Genomic DNA, 13,922 nt, shown 5'->3' on the forward strand with positions numbered 1-13,922 from the left:
AGCCTGCCAGGTTCACAGGAGTAAGTAAAGTAAAGGCCCTCCCGTTGATCATCGATTTGCTCGAGCGGGCCCAGTAACGTCTCCATTGGAGGCTTTGTTGTTACTGTGTCTGGCATATCGAATACTCTCGGTAGCTTGCCGGGCTCTCCGAGAGGGGCGGAGGAATCGAACTCAGGTCGGCCATGTTGGCTGCGTGCAAGGCAGACGCCCTACCCGCTGTGCTATCGCTCCAGCCCAGGAGTAAGACCTAAATAATAACATGTTGCACAGCCAGGAATGCAGTCTTGCACTTCCGGGAGCAGGGTTTTATATTCTCTGGGTCTTGGCCGTTGATGGGATTACACAGCCAGGGGCAATTGGTGGGTGTAACGTCTGGAAGGTGGGGGATCTGGGTGGAGGAGGCTCTAGTCCCAATCAGAGCAGGTTTGGAAATCTACGGCCCGGTCCTGCACGCCTGCGTTTCTCTGCCAGTTCCTTCATGTGTGAGGCTCGTCTGAACGTGTGGAGAGTGGTCTTAAGCATGGATGTGGCTGAAATCGGAGGTCTTAAGCTGCCGGGCCTCTGCTCAGGGTGTGGAGGGAAACTCAACCCACCCTCCTCCAAGGGGCCCTGGTGAGGACAGTCAGGTGCAGAGGCAGAAGATTCTGCACTGTTCTCTTCCGGGAGCAGGGTTTTATAGTCTCTGGGTCTTCGCCTTGATGGGATTACAGGACGCTGGGCGGGGGCACAGTTGGTGGGCGTAATTGCTCACTTTAAACATCAATTTATATTTTCCAAGTCTTTTCTCTCACCCAAACATTTTTCTCCTTCACCCAGTTTGCCCCTTTTAACTGTTTTTTACTTTTTTATTCCTCTTTCCACCACTCTTTCTTATCCTTTCCTTTTTCTTAATTTCATTTTCCCCTTCTATCCAATTTATCTCCATTCCTACACTTTTTTTATTGCAACATTCACAAAAATTTCATCTTAAGTTTAATGGTGAAAGTTATGTTTTTTTTCGAACTTCTTTGTAAAAGTACTGTTCACCAGAGTGAAAAAAACAAAAAACAAAAAAACGTGAGAACCCAGGGTATTCTAAGAGCTCAGCTTTAAGTAGCCACTGAAGCATTTGATTTCTTAAGTTTTATATTAAATGTTACACAAATTTGCATCTTTTCTGTACTTTACTCATGTTTATATTGTGATAAAATCTCTTTCCAAATCTTCAATTTAAAATTGATTGAAGTCAAGATAGAAAGTCACTTATAGGGATGCCTTCCACTTATGCAATACTTACTTCCATAAATAAAACTGTTATTACTTATGTCTTCTATCTAAAGAGAAAAACATTGTCTTTTCTTTCATATTGGAACAACACATATAATCCTTTCCCATCAACTGTGATTCATCTATAAGGTGAAGACTGTGATTATTATGCTAGATATGAAGGATTTTCCAATTCATAGGAGGAAAGGAATCTGCAAACTTATACTCTGAAGAGAAACAACGTTTTTTGGGGAAAGGAGCAATGATACATCAGGTAGGGCATTTGCTTTGCACACTGCTGACCTAGGTTTGAACACCAGCATCCTATATCGTCCAGTGAGCACCTACAAGATTGTTTCCTGACTGCAAGGCCAGGACTAACCCCTTAATGTGGACCCCAAATGAAACAAAAAACAAACAAACAAGAGTACAAAAAGAAAGACTTTTCTGGAAGGACTGTGGACAAGAGTCTCCTCAGTCCTACTCAGAGGCTGTGCAGTACCCACTGCAGTCATCTGCCATTTCAATGAGTTTCTTTTTGAGTGAAAGAGTTCTGCCAGGTTATAGGATTGGGGTCAACGAGGGCAGTTACTTTCTGATTGCAGACAGGCTGAGCTCACCAGGATATTAAAAGATAGATTAATGCCTCTCATTCTATAACAATCAGGAAACTTTTGAAACAATCAACAGAAATGAAACTAGCAGATTGGAATTCAGGAACACAGATCAAATTAAATGATGTGTTTTGTCATTGATGAGGTTCCAAATCTACACTCCATACTTGGGTGGTTATTGATGAAGTCCCGTTCTCTTCCTCACTGTAGATCAGCAGAACAGTTGGTCTCATTTACATTCTAGATTAAAAATTTTCTAATGTAGATGGGTAGAGATTTTACCCAAGATCAAATAGCTAATTAGCTAAAAGGAAGTCAATCTAGAATTCTAATCTATTTTACTGAGACTCCAATATTTATATCTTTATATCTCTATATAGAGATATAGAGATATATAGTGAATATATATACATATATATGTAACTTTACCTGCATTAAAAAAACAAAATTGAGATTGAGCTATTTCAAAACTGAAGGAGATATTTATCATTGCAGACTTAGTTCTTCTATCTGAATCAGAGTGAAGAGAGTCTTACATGTCTAGACCCACAGGTTTTCCAATGTACAGGTTATTTATTTTGACCTCATAAGCTATCCTTTCCCCATATTTAGACATTTCTATGACAAGCAGTCTCTTTAGGTCTGAATTACCTAAATATTGTAAATATTGGTTGAACTATTTATTTAAGCTATCATAACCAAATTTCATGTCTTTCATGGATTCCACAATCAGTGCTAATATTGTTAGTCTATACACTCCTGTTTCACACTCCCTAAAGACCTTATTCATGGAGTGCAGTATTTTAATCATTATCATCAAACATGCACCTCACTTTGAATTTGCCAGATGCTTTGTTTAAGGATTAATCTATGAGTTGGTACTGATTTTTTAAAAATAATAAAAATAACTATCTGCTATCCTTATATTACAGGTAGATTCAAGTATTGAATGGCATTCATATCTGTTTTTCAGTTTTTGAGTGGCAGAGTGAACTCACGTTTCTTTCATAATATCCTTCCATTCAAGTGAAATTACATGGGAGTGTGCATGCCCACTCTCACAATTTTCTTCACAGACAAGGTGTTGTGATTATCACCTGCAGGTTGGCTTCAGAGCATCTGCTGCATGGAGGAAGTCCAGTCCATATGTGAACTTACTTTCAATGCAGGTGCATACAAACCACTCCAGATTCTTTTTTCTTGATTTTTAACCTCTACTGCGTTTGCCTCTTTGACTTGGGCTATTACTTGCCTTAGTTGTGAGATCTGTTTTTGTATCTCCTTTGTTCTCTTTCTTTAGCTGTTTTCTCATCTCAGTAGACTTTTCTGCTTAGGTTTGTAGAAGATCATGTAATTTGTTTGGTGTCCAGCTTCACAGTCAGTCTCTCTTCCTATATCAATAGCTGCTGTTAAGGGAGAGCATGGAGACTTCTAATGAAGTTCCAACCAAGACAACTAATAACTGTGTGTTGAGATCTCAAAAAGAGTCCGTGCCTCAAAATTAGGCATTCCACACTTGAAATATTGTAAATAGCTTTTTTAAAAACTATTTTTGTTAAACTGTCACTGTCACTGTCACTGTCCTCCCGTTGTTCATCGATTTGCTCGAGCGGACCCAGTAACATGTCCATTGGAGACTTTGTTGTTACTGTGTTTGGCATAAGGAATACATCATGGGTAGCTTGCCAGGCTCTGTCAAACTATTTTGTAAAATATTAAAATTTACTGAAATAAAAATTTCATGCAAAATTTCAGTATGTGAAATAAGTGACAAAGATTGCTGCTTCAGAAAGCAACAAGCAAACTCTTATTTCTCTTATTACATGGAAGTGATTAGACATATGAGAGTTTTGAAATAGGTAGGATAATGATCCTATCAGTTGTGCCTGGTGTTTGGCTTGTATGCATCAGCAAGTCTGCCCCCGCCTCCCCCCACCGAGTGTGCACCACACATCTATTTGTATAAGTACTCTTTGGATTGCTAACTATTTTTAGTATTTTTTATACCCATTTAAAAAATCTATTTATTTATTTATTTGAGATTGTTGGGGGGAGCATACCGATCTCAAGATCCATTTCTAATTTTGTGCTCAATGGGGACCCAAGGTGGTACTTGGAGAACCATATGCAGAATCAGGGATTAAAACCTAGGTCAGCTAACTGCAAGGCAAGGGCTTTAAACCCCAGTATATAGTTCTGTCTCATTTTAAAATTAAAGTAATTTTCATTTTATTTCATTTTATTTGGGGGGATGATATCTGTTTTCAATCCTTTGTAAACCTTGTATTTTATTGCTACTGTGCCATTATTATAGATGAAGAGGAACTTTTTATAAACAACAAAATTTTAAAAATTTTAAAAGCTTACTGATTAGAAAAGAGTATCTTAATGAATAACTCTCATTTTTCTTTCCTTAATTAACACATGGGCTGGAGCGATAGCACAGCCATAGGGCGTTTGCCTTTCACGCAGCCAACATGGCCGACCCGAGTTCGATTCCTCCGCCCCTCTCAGAGAGCCCGGCGAGTTACCGAGAGTATCTCGCCAGCTCGGCAGAGCCTGGCAAGCTACCCGTGACGTACTCGATATGCCAAAACACAGTAACAACAAAGTCTCCAATGGAGACGTTACTGGACCCGCTCGAGCAAATCAATGGACAATGGGAGGACCGTGTCCATGAATTAACACCTAATAAGTAAGTACTCTTATTTAAAAAAATAATAATCACAATGTTGGATAGATATTACACAGTGACTGTCTTGAATGTGGTCAATACTTGATCAATCTCCATCGCTTCATATGGTCCTATAGCAAAACCAAAAAGTAAATGAATAAAATAGAATATACTTTTAAAATTCTCTAAAGTAGAGCATAGAGTAGTATAACAGATAAAGCACTTTTCTCACATTCACCAAAACAAATTCAGTCCCCAGAACCCCAGATATTTCCCCAAGCTCTACCAGGTGTGATTCCTGAGCACAGAGCAAGAAGTCCCAAGTGCCATTCAATGTAACTCACAAACAAAATGGTGGAAAAAAGATTGTCTAACTCCATCCTATACATTTTTTTTTACTTCCTCCTTAAAAGAGATCTAATGCTAGTCATGTAACAAATTGAGAAAAGAACTATTTGTTATATTGTATTGAATATATTCCGGCCACAGTCCCCCCGTTGTTCATCGATTTGTTGGAGCGGGCCCAGTAACGTCTCCATCATGAGACTTGTTGTTACTGTTTTTGGCATATTGAATACATCATGGGGAGCTTGCCAGGCTTTTCTGTGCTGGTGATATACTCTCAGTAGCTTGCCAGACTCTCTGAAAGGGGCGGATGAATCGAATCCGGCTCAGCCTGGCTGGCTGCGCGCAAGGTAAATGTCGTACCGCTGTGCTATCACTCCAGCCCATTGAATATATGAATAGGATAAATAAAACAAAGCACAGACAAGAAACCTGTACCAGGAGCAGAAATCTACGGACAAAATTCTGCATGGCATCATGCATTTCAGTACTTCCTTCATAAAGCTATGCTTCTATATCCTAACTTTTGTCACTGTCACTGCCACTGTCCTCCCATTGTTCATTGATTTGCTTGAGCAGACTCCAGTAACGTCTCCATTGTAAGACTTGTTTTTACTGTTTTTGGCATATGGAATATGTCACGGGTAGCTTGCCAGGCTTTGCCATGCCGGCGGAATTCTTTCAGTTGCTTGGCAGGATCTCCAAGAGGGGCAGAGGAATCAAACCCGGGTTGGCTGTGTGCAAGGCAAACACCCTACGCACTATGCTGTAACTCTGGCCTGGCAAGCTATCAAGAGTATTCCGCCACCATGGCAAAGCCTGGCAAGCTACCCATGATATATTCAATATGCCAAAAATCAGTAGCAACAAGTCTCACAATGGAGACGTTAAAAATATGGATTTTGGACCTCCATCAGTAATGTCCTCTTACCTTTTTTCATAGTTTTGATGTGGCTAATTAAATAAAACTGTTGTATATTTTAATGCCAATTTTTGTTTCTAATTCTGGTAAGTCTGCTAATCGTAAAATATCACATGCTTGCATGTTTTACATAGATACAATTCAATAGAAAATCTGACTAATTAGGTCATCATTTACAAGAAAACTACTGAAGTTAGAGAGATAGTACAGTGTGTAAGGCACTTGTCTCATATGTAGTTTGATCCCTGGCATTCCATATGGTTCCCTGAGCACTGTCAGGAGTGATCCCTCAACCCAAAGTCAGTAATAACCCTTGAGCATCTCTGGGTGTTGAACCTTCCCACCAAAAATAGAAATCTAGATCCATTGTTGAAGTCCAAATGCTTTTGCTCTGTTTAAAATATTTAATACCATACATAAAAGTTTTGCATATATACATCACTGTCACTGTCCTCCCATTGTTCATCGATTTGCTCGAGTGGGCCCAGTAACGTCTCCATTGTGAGACTTGTTGTTACTGTGTTTTGACATATTGAATATGTAACGGGTAGCTTGCCAGGCTTTGCTGTGCGGGTGCGATACTCTCGGTAGCTTGCCTGGATCTCTGAGAGGGGCAGAGGAATTGAACCGGGCTCGGTCGAGCTGGCCGCGTGCAAGGCAAACACCCTACCACTTTGCTATCACTCCAGCCCAGGCAAATGCCCTACCTGCTGTGCTGTCTATCTCTCCAGCTCGCATATATACATATAGACACAGGTATAGGTTATATATGTATTTCATACAAAATAGAACATTACATGTGCATTCATTCTATGTGATATTTCACTAAATGTAAAAATCTATTATCCCCCAAACATTGATTTGAGTGCCAACTTTGTGACTATTTCTCTGGAAATGAAATAGTAATTTGGATGAAATGTATGATGCATTTTTTCTGTAAAATTGAATGTGTTTTTTAAAGTGGATTGATAAATACAATTGGAGGTACACAGACATGTTCACTCTGAATGTTTCAAGGTAGTTTTAATCTAGCACCCTTTGTGTTTTGGTTTGCCGCACGTATCTGAGTATGTGTGTTTGGTGTGTGTGTGTGTATGTGTTTGTATATGTGTGTGAGTGTGTGTGTTTTAGATGTGTGTATGTTTTCTTTTCTGTGTAACTTTATATTATGAAAAAATGTGAAACTTCAGATATATTCTGCTTGTCATTTCAGTAACATATTAGAACATAATGATTCTTGAGTAACATATTCAGAACATAACAATTACTTATTATGTGGTTAATAAGCACACATAGTATTAATCAGTGTCCCACCCTTGAAATTTATTGAGATCAAAATACTATTACCTGTGAAAAATAAAAATCCTTCAATAATGTTCTAATTAAATGAAGAATACAGGAAGTGACATACAATTACAAAGTGGTTCCTTTGGTTTTGAGATATTGATTTGTTGTTTTGAAATAATCTTATGGCTTGTCCTGCTGAAGGCATAATATATATATGCATATATATATGCGAGTATGTGCCTGTGTGTGCATATGTGCATTCATTTGCAAGTTTTCCTTTAACACATTCTTGATAACAAAATTTATACTACATATCACTGCATTTTGAAGTTTATCAAACAAGGTTGAAGTGCTTTCTAACATCGCAAGTCACCAGTAGAATATGTTATTTTGTTTTTAACATCGGAGTGTTATCAATATGGAAAAATATGTATCTAGCTATAGATACATAAATAGATATTGAATAATGCTCTGACAGAACTGATAAGATATTTAAATAAAAAGCATAATGATGACATATTGCACATACATGGAATGCACATATGTTTGTATATACAAGATTTCACCCAAATGATATTCTTGATTTTCATCTTTGACAACCAAAGTGCTTTAGCTTAAGTTTTATATACCAAATCTTTTCTAGCTATTTGTAGTCTGATAAAAGATCTAGACAAGAAAGACTGTAATAATTAAGCACAGATTGTCACTTAGTAATAAAGGGACTAAAGCACTGTGAATTTGATTAGTAAAGTTAATCCAAGAAACATCTTAACAAGTGAGACAAAATAAACTCAAGAATAGAATGTATAACTTTATTGATATCCTCACCCTTGTTGATACATTATTTGAGTTAAATATTTCTGTTTTTTGCACAAATATAAATTATTGTGGAAGGTACATAGATGACATATATATAATTGTGTGCTAATTGCAACAGAAATACTACTACTTATAATATATAACAAAAATATTTTTATTTGAATATTTAGTACCATAGTAAAGCTGTAGAACAACAGAAAAAAATTCCTGGTCTCAATTTTGCCACAGATGTCATTAGTATTTTGCAAATAAAGTTTGTAATATTTGCACTGATTGTCTGCTATTATATAAATAGCATAAATAAGAATATATGAGAACTATATGAAATTATATTTATACTTATATGAATTATAAGAAATATGTGAACATATTTCTAATGTATTGATCTTTATCACGATCTTTATAATTTGCTTAATTTTATAATTTTCTTTAAAATTGTATAATTCCTGAGTGTAAGATTTCCACAGCATTTGTACAGATAAGTGATCAAGGATTATTTGGGTTTAGTATGAGGAGGAAGCATAGGGACATATTTGAACTTTGAAATGCAATGACATATTAATTCTTCCTTTTAGATTTTCTAAGTTTACTCTGGCTTATATTTATGCTCATGAAAATCATCTTAGTAGGTTACTGTTAGTTGGATGTCAAGCAACAATTAATTCTGTCTTATGCAGAGCTTTATCTAATACCATCATTTTTCCTTATTTCCATATCTCCCATTCTAATTTTGATATATTCTTGAGAAGACTTGGTTTAAAAATAAAGGTGACAATGTGTTAATGTATATACTTTTGAGGTGATATTGCTACAAAGCCCAAGGAAGATGCAATGATCTATTCAGATGGCATTTTCTACCCAATTTAGCAGCTCAAAGATCAGTTTAGATAAGGATCCTGGCTTTGATTGCATATCTGTTCCAATCTAATCTTTAATTTTCAAATCAGGTAGAGCAGAAATACAGTTCTTTTATTTGTCTTTTTTGATATAATAGGGTTGATGGCTCTTACTCTGTACTAGATTTCTGCTACAGAATTAGAAAAGGGACCCATACATTGAGATTTTACCTGTAAAACTGCTAAGCCTAAATACTTGTTCACATTTCCTACAGCTTTCAGACAACTAAATCTTAAGTCTTTAAAAGAAGTAATATTCCGCTGCTCATAAGCATTGTATAATATAAACACAGGACCAGACTATAACCATAGGACCACACTCTTTCTCTGTGAAAGATATAATTAGTAATTAGTAGGGAAAAAGGGGTCACTCCCAAGTACTAGCAAACTATTCACATTTTCTCTGCTCACTGGAGTATCCATGACCAGGACACTTGACTTTTTAATTATTATTCTACTACAAATGGGCCGGAGCAGTAGCACAGCGGGTAGGGCGTTTGCCTTGCATGTGGCCCACCTGAGTTCGATTCCTCCACCACTCTCGAAGAGCCCAGCAAACTACCAAGAGTATTCTGCCTGCATGACAGAGACTGGCAAGCTCCCCATAGTGTATTCAATATGCCAAAAACAGTAACAACAAGTCTCACAGTGCCCGCTCGAGAAAATCGATAATAATGGGAGGAGAGTGTGCTACAGTGCAGAGCTACAACAAATATCTAAGAACAATGTTCACATCTGTCTTAGTCATCTTACCTTTTCTTTTCCTTTACATTGCCTACAATATGATTCCATTTTCTTAGACTTTCCAGCCACATGCTTTCTTACATCTTGTTGCAATTAAAATACAACTAAATAGGAAACTATCATATATCCAAATCTGTGTTCATCTATCTGTGGGGACAATAAGGTAATGAAAGAAAGGTAATCGGTCATTGCTTGGAACTTACTCCTGTCTCTGTGCTGAGATATCACTCCAGGGAGGTTCAAAGGACCATATGGGGTGCCTGGGATTGAACCTGTGTTAGCTGTGTGCATGAAAATCACCATACCCACTGTGCTATTGTGTAGGCACCATTTTTCCCTCCTAATTCTTAAATTGCCAAATTGTGATTCAATGCAAGGTATTATACTCACCAAGTCTTCTTTATCATAATGGTGGTTATCATTATTGAATGCCTACTATGTGTCAGATTTTGTCACTGTATAATTACCACAAATATGCCCCGCAATCATATGTGGCTATTCTAAGGAAACTTGAACTTAGAGCAGCTAAGTTATTCAAATGCATATAGCTATTAGGTAGTTAAACTTATATTCTAACCTGGCCTTCAATTACAAAGCACTGAGGATAGAATTTGAAACTCTGGCTAAGATTTAAGCTTTCAACAGGTTCTCAATATATCATTTGATTGGAAGAAATTACATTCATTTTATAAGTATTTTTTGAGCACAGTTCCAAAATAGCAGCTGATTTTAGCTTTTGGTGAAAAAACACATTCCATTTCTGCTTAGAGTCTGTGAGCAGCTACTTTTGTGTTGGAAGACTGAACGCCTTACCAACTTTTAAGTTCCACCTTTTAGAGGCCTTTCTTTTCTCTTTTTTCTCCCTCTTTTAATTGAATCACAGTGAGATACACACTTACAAAGTTGCTCATGTTTGGGATAAAAGGTAAAGGTAAAGACCCTCCCGTTGATCGTCGATTTGCTCAAGCGGGCCCAGTAACGTCTCCATTGGAGACTTTGTTGTTACTGTGTTTGGCATATCGAATAATCTCAGTAGCTTGCCGGGCTCTCCGAGAGGGACAGAAGAATCGAACTCGGGTCGGCCATGCCGGCCGCTTGTAAGGCGAACGCCCTACCGCTGTGCTATCGCTCCAGCCCATGTTAGGGGGCTGGAGCGATAACACAGCGGTAGGGCGTTTGCCTTACACGCAGCCAACATGGCCGACCCGAGTTCGATTCCTCCGCCCCTCTCGGAGAGCCCGGCAAGCTACCGAGATTATCTCGCCTGCACGGCAGAGCCTGGCAAGGTCCCCGTGACGTATTCGATATGCCAGACACAGTAACAACAAAGTCTCCAATGGAGACGTTACTGGGCCCGCTTGAGAAATTGTTTGGGATATGAAGGTTTATATTGCTCCCTTCCCACTGTTTTTAACTCACATAATTTTTCTTAAAGCCTTAGGGTTGCTCTTATCTGATCTGCCAATATGATGGATACTGTGATACATTTGCTGAACATATCCTCCAGGGTGACCTTATCTTTGAACCCCACTTTTTCAATTGTAGCGTTAATACAGTGAAAAAATACAATGATGAGAAGGCACCACACCTTTCTCTGTCTCTCTGTCTCTCTCTCTCTCTCTCTCTCTCTCTCACACACACACACACACAGTTGCACTCACAATCAAACACACACATTAATAAACAGGCCCAGCCTTATTTACACAGGGTGTATTACAGTGTGTTTCAAAGAAGATATAATAATATATTTGGTGATAGTACACTGTGCTACAGAAAAATTTTACATAGCTAGAGATATTTGCCTAGAGTTGTTTTTTAGCCCCCAAGCTCCTCTTGTCTACAGTCTCTCAGATTCTATTTTTGACAACCTTATTAGAATCTTTTGGTCCCCATCTGATATTTTTGACAACCTTCTCACAATCTTTTGGTCCCCAACTTCCCACAGCTTAATAAGGCCCATTTGTCCTTGGGAGTAATTCACTACCTGTTGGGATTCACTCAGATTCTGGGTTGATTTATTGTCTATAGGGCTGGAACGATAGCAAAGCAGGTAGGTCATTTGCCTTGCACGCGGGCAACCCAAGTTCAATTCATCCATCCCTCTCTGAGAGCCCAACAAGCTACCGAGAGTATCCTTCCCACACAGCAGATCCTGGCAAGCTCCTCATGGCATGTTCAATATGCCAAAAACAGTAACAAGTCTCACAATGGAGACATTACTGGTGTCCGCTTGAGCAAATCAATGAACAACGGGAGGACAGTGCGTGAACAGGGTTTACTTCCAATTTCTACTTAAGGCACAGGACTTGGCATCAGTCTTCCCCTGATCCAATAAATTTTTTTTTATTTTCCATCTCACTCCAACTTATCTCAATTTTGTCATAGTAAATCCTACCTGAACCCTCAACTAGTGCTCTATGTTGTGTGATCAAATTATGTGAGATGCCTTGAAATGATAAACAATTGCTGCTCATGTGAGTACACTACATTTTTGGGCATAAAGTTGTTATATTTCATCCAATTCTCAAACCAAATCCAGAACCCACAAAAGAAGAATAGTTTCAACTCCGAGACTCTTGACTGGGTTTTCCTGTTTGACCTCAGAGGAGTTGAGGACAAGACAAAGAACGGACAGGGACACTGAGATATTTTGAAATTTTGAAGATACAATCATTTTTCCAGGTGAAATTAGCATATTGCACAGAAGTTTGGATGAATTAGGCTGATTATGTTCATCACAAGAATGTTTTTAAAAGTTTTTAGAATTTTATACTTACCTGGCAGGGGAGATACCATGATCATAAAGATGTTTTTTTCCAGGGCGTGACTTATCCATTGCACTCAGCATTGAGCTGAACCCTTCGTTTTCTCCCAATGTGAGAAACTTGACTGTATAATTTGTGATACTGGAGGACTGTGTTTGCACTCTCCCTGAGAAGAAAAGAAAAGATATTCATTCAGAGTTTCTCTTTGTACTTTCTGTTGCTATGTCTTTACAGAAGAGAACAAAATGTCAAATTAGTTTAACATTCAGAATTTGCAAGTCTCTAAATTTTGAACCTTAAACATTTGCTTGGGCTGAAGCGATATCACAGTGGGTAGGGTGTTTGCCTTGCATGAGGCCGACCTGGGTTCAATTCCTCGGCCCCTCTTGGAGAGCTCAGTAAGCTATAGAGAGTATGCCACCTGCACAGCAGAGCCTGGGAAGCTCCCTGTGACATACTTGATATGCCAAAAACAGTAATAAGTCTCACAATGGAGACATTACTGGTGTCCACTTGAGCAAATTGAACAATGGGAGGACTGTGCTATAGTGCTAAACATTAGCTTGCCCCAGTGAGAACCCATCGAATTTAAATAATTTTGTTTGCATCTAAATCAAGATGCTTGATTGTTCAGTGTTCGTTTTGTTTTGTTTTCTTTCAAGTGCCAGGTGCCCCCAGCCATTAATTACTTACACTTCTACAGGTCGAGTTAAAATCCAAGATACACTTCACAGAAGAAATTGAGTGTTCATGCTAGGAGGACTTTCAGAGGAGAGAGATGAGAACAGTTTTCTTCCCAGCAGGAAAGGACTCCACATGAAGGCTTTGGTGCCTTCTGAGTAATCTCTTACCTAGTGCTGAGGAAATCAGAAAAAAACAGTGTCAGGAGATGTAGCCTTGGGCACACATTTTTCTTTAAGGTAATACCAAGTTTATTAGATACTTAATATCTCCATTTTAAAGAAATTTCTTTGATACTAAAATCTTAAAATCCCCCAAGGTTCAGCTTGAAAGGAGGCATGTACTTTACTGTCCTTCGTCAGCACCCACCATGGCAAAAGAATTGAGTAGTCCATAATGACAAAAACAAGAACAAAAAGTGATTAGAGATCTCACAGTTATGGAAATTATTCTAGATGAGAATTTTTAAAAAAAATTTACATATATCTACCCATTTCATCTTTATTATAACCCTGCATAATAAAAGCTATTGAGGGACTGGAAAAAATAGTACAGTGCATGGGGCCTTGACTTCTACAAGGTCAACCCCTTTTCAATCTCAAGCACTGCATATGGTCCCCCAAGTCCACCAGGGGTGATTCCTAAGTGGAGAGTTATGAGTAAATCCTGAGCACTGCTCTGTCTGCTTAACCCTCCTCAAAAAAGGAAAAAGGAATCAGAGGACAGAGTTAGATTCGTTATCACACAACTGACTGAATTTCTGAGTGTGGATCTTTAAATTTTGTAAAATAAATAGACAAAACTCCAGAGGTTTATAAAGTTAATATTGAACAGCTTTAAGGGGGTCTTTTGGGGTCCCTGTTCTGTGCCCTATGTCCAGGCCTTTTGTTGGTTTCTCTTAGGTTCCACACATGCTGTACTTGGCCAGCA

The 13,922-nt window shown here is 38.3% G+C and overlaps 1 protein-coding gene and 1 non-coding gene across 2 annotated transcripts in view; both read left to right on the forward strand.

Annotated features, from left to right (window-relative positions):
• Positions 1-13,922, forward strand: part of CNTNAP5 (contactin associated protein family member 5) — a 973,836-nt gene that overhangs the window by 12,684 nt on the left and 947,230 nt on the right. The gene's annotated exons all lie outside the window — the stretch shown is intronic.
• LOC130019824 (U1 spliceosomal RNA) lies at positions 12,316-12,481 on the forward strand. The gene has a single exon (XR_008791895.1). It is a non-coding gene; the product is annotated as a U1 spliceosomal RNA (small nuclear RNA).

This window comes from Sorex fumeus, unplaced genomic scaffold (assembly GCF_029834395.1).
Source record: "Sorex fumeus unplaced genomic scaffold, SorFum_2.1 ptg000009l, whole genome shotgun sequence".
NCBI lineage: Eukaryota > Metazoa > Chordata > Mammalia > Eulipotyphla > Soricidae > Sorex > Sorex fumeus.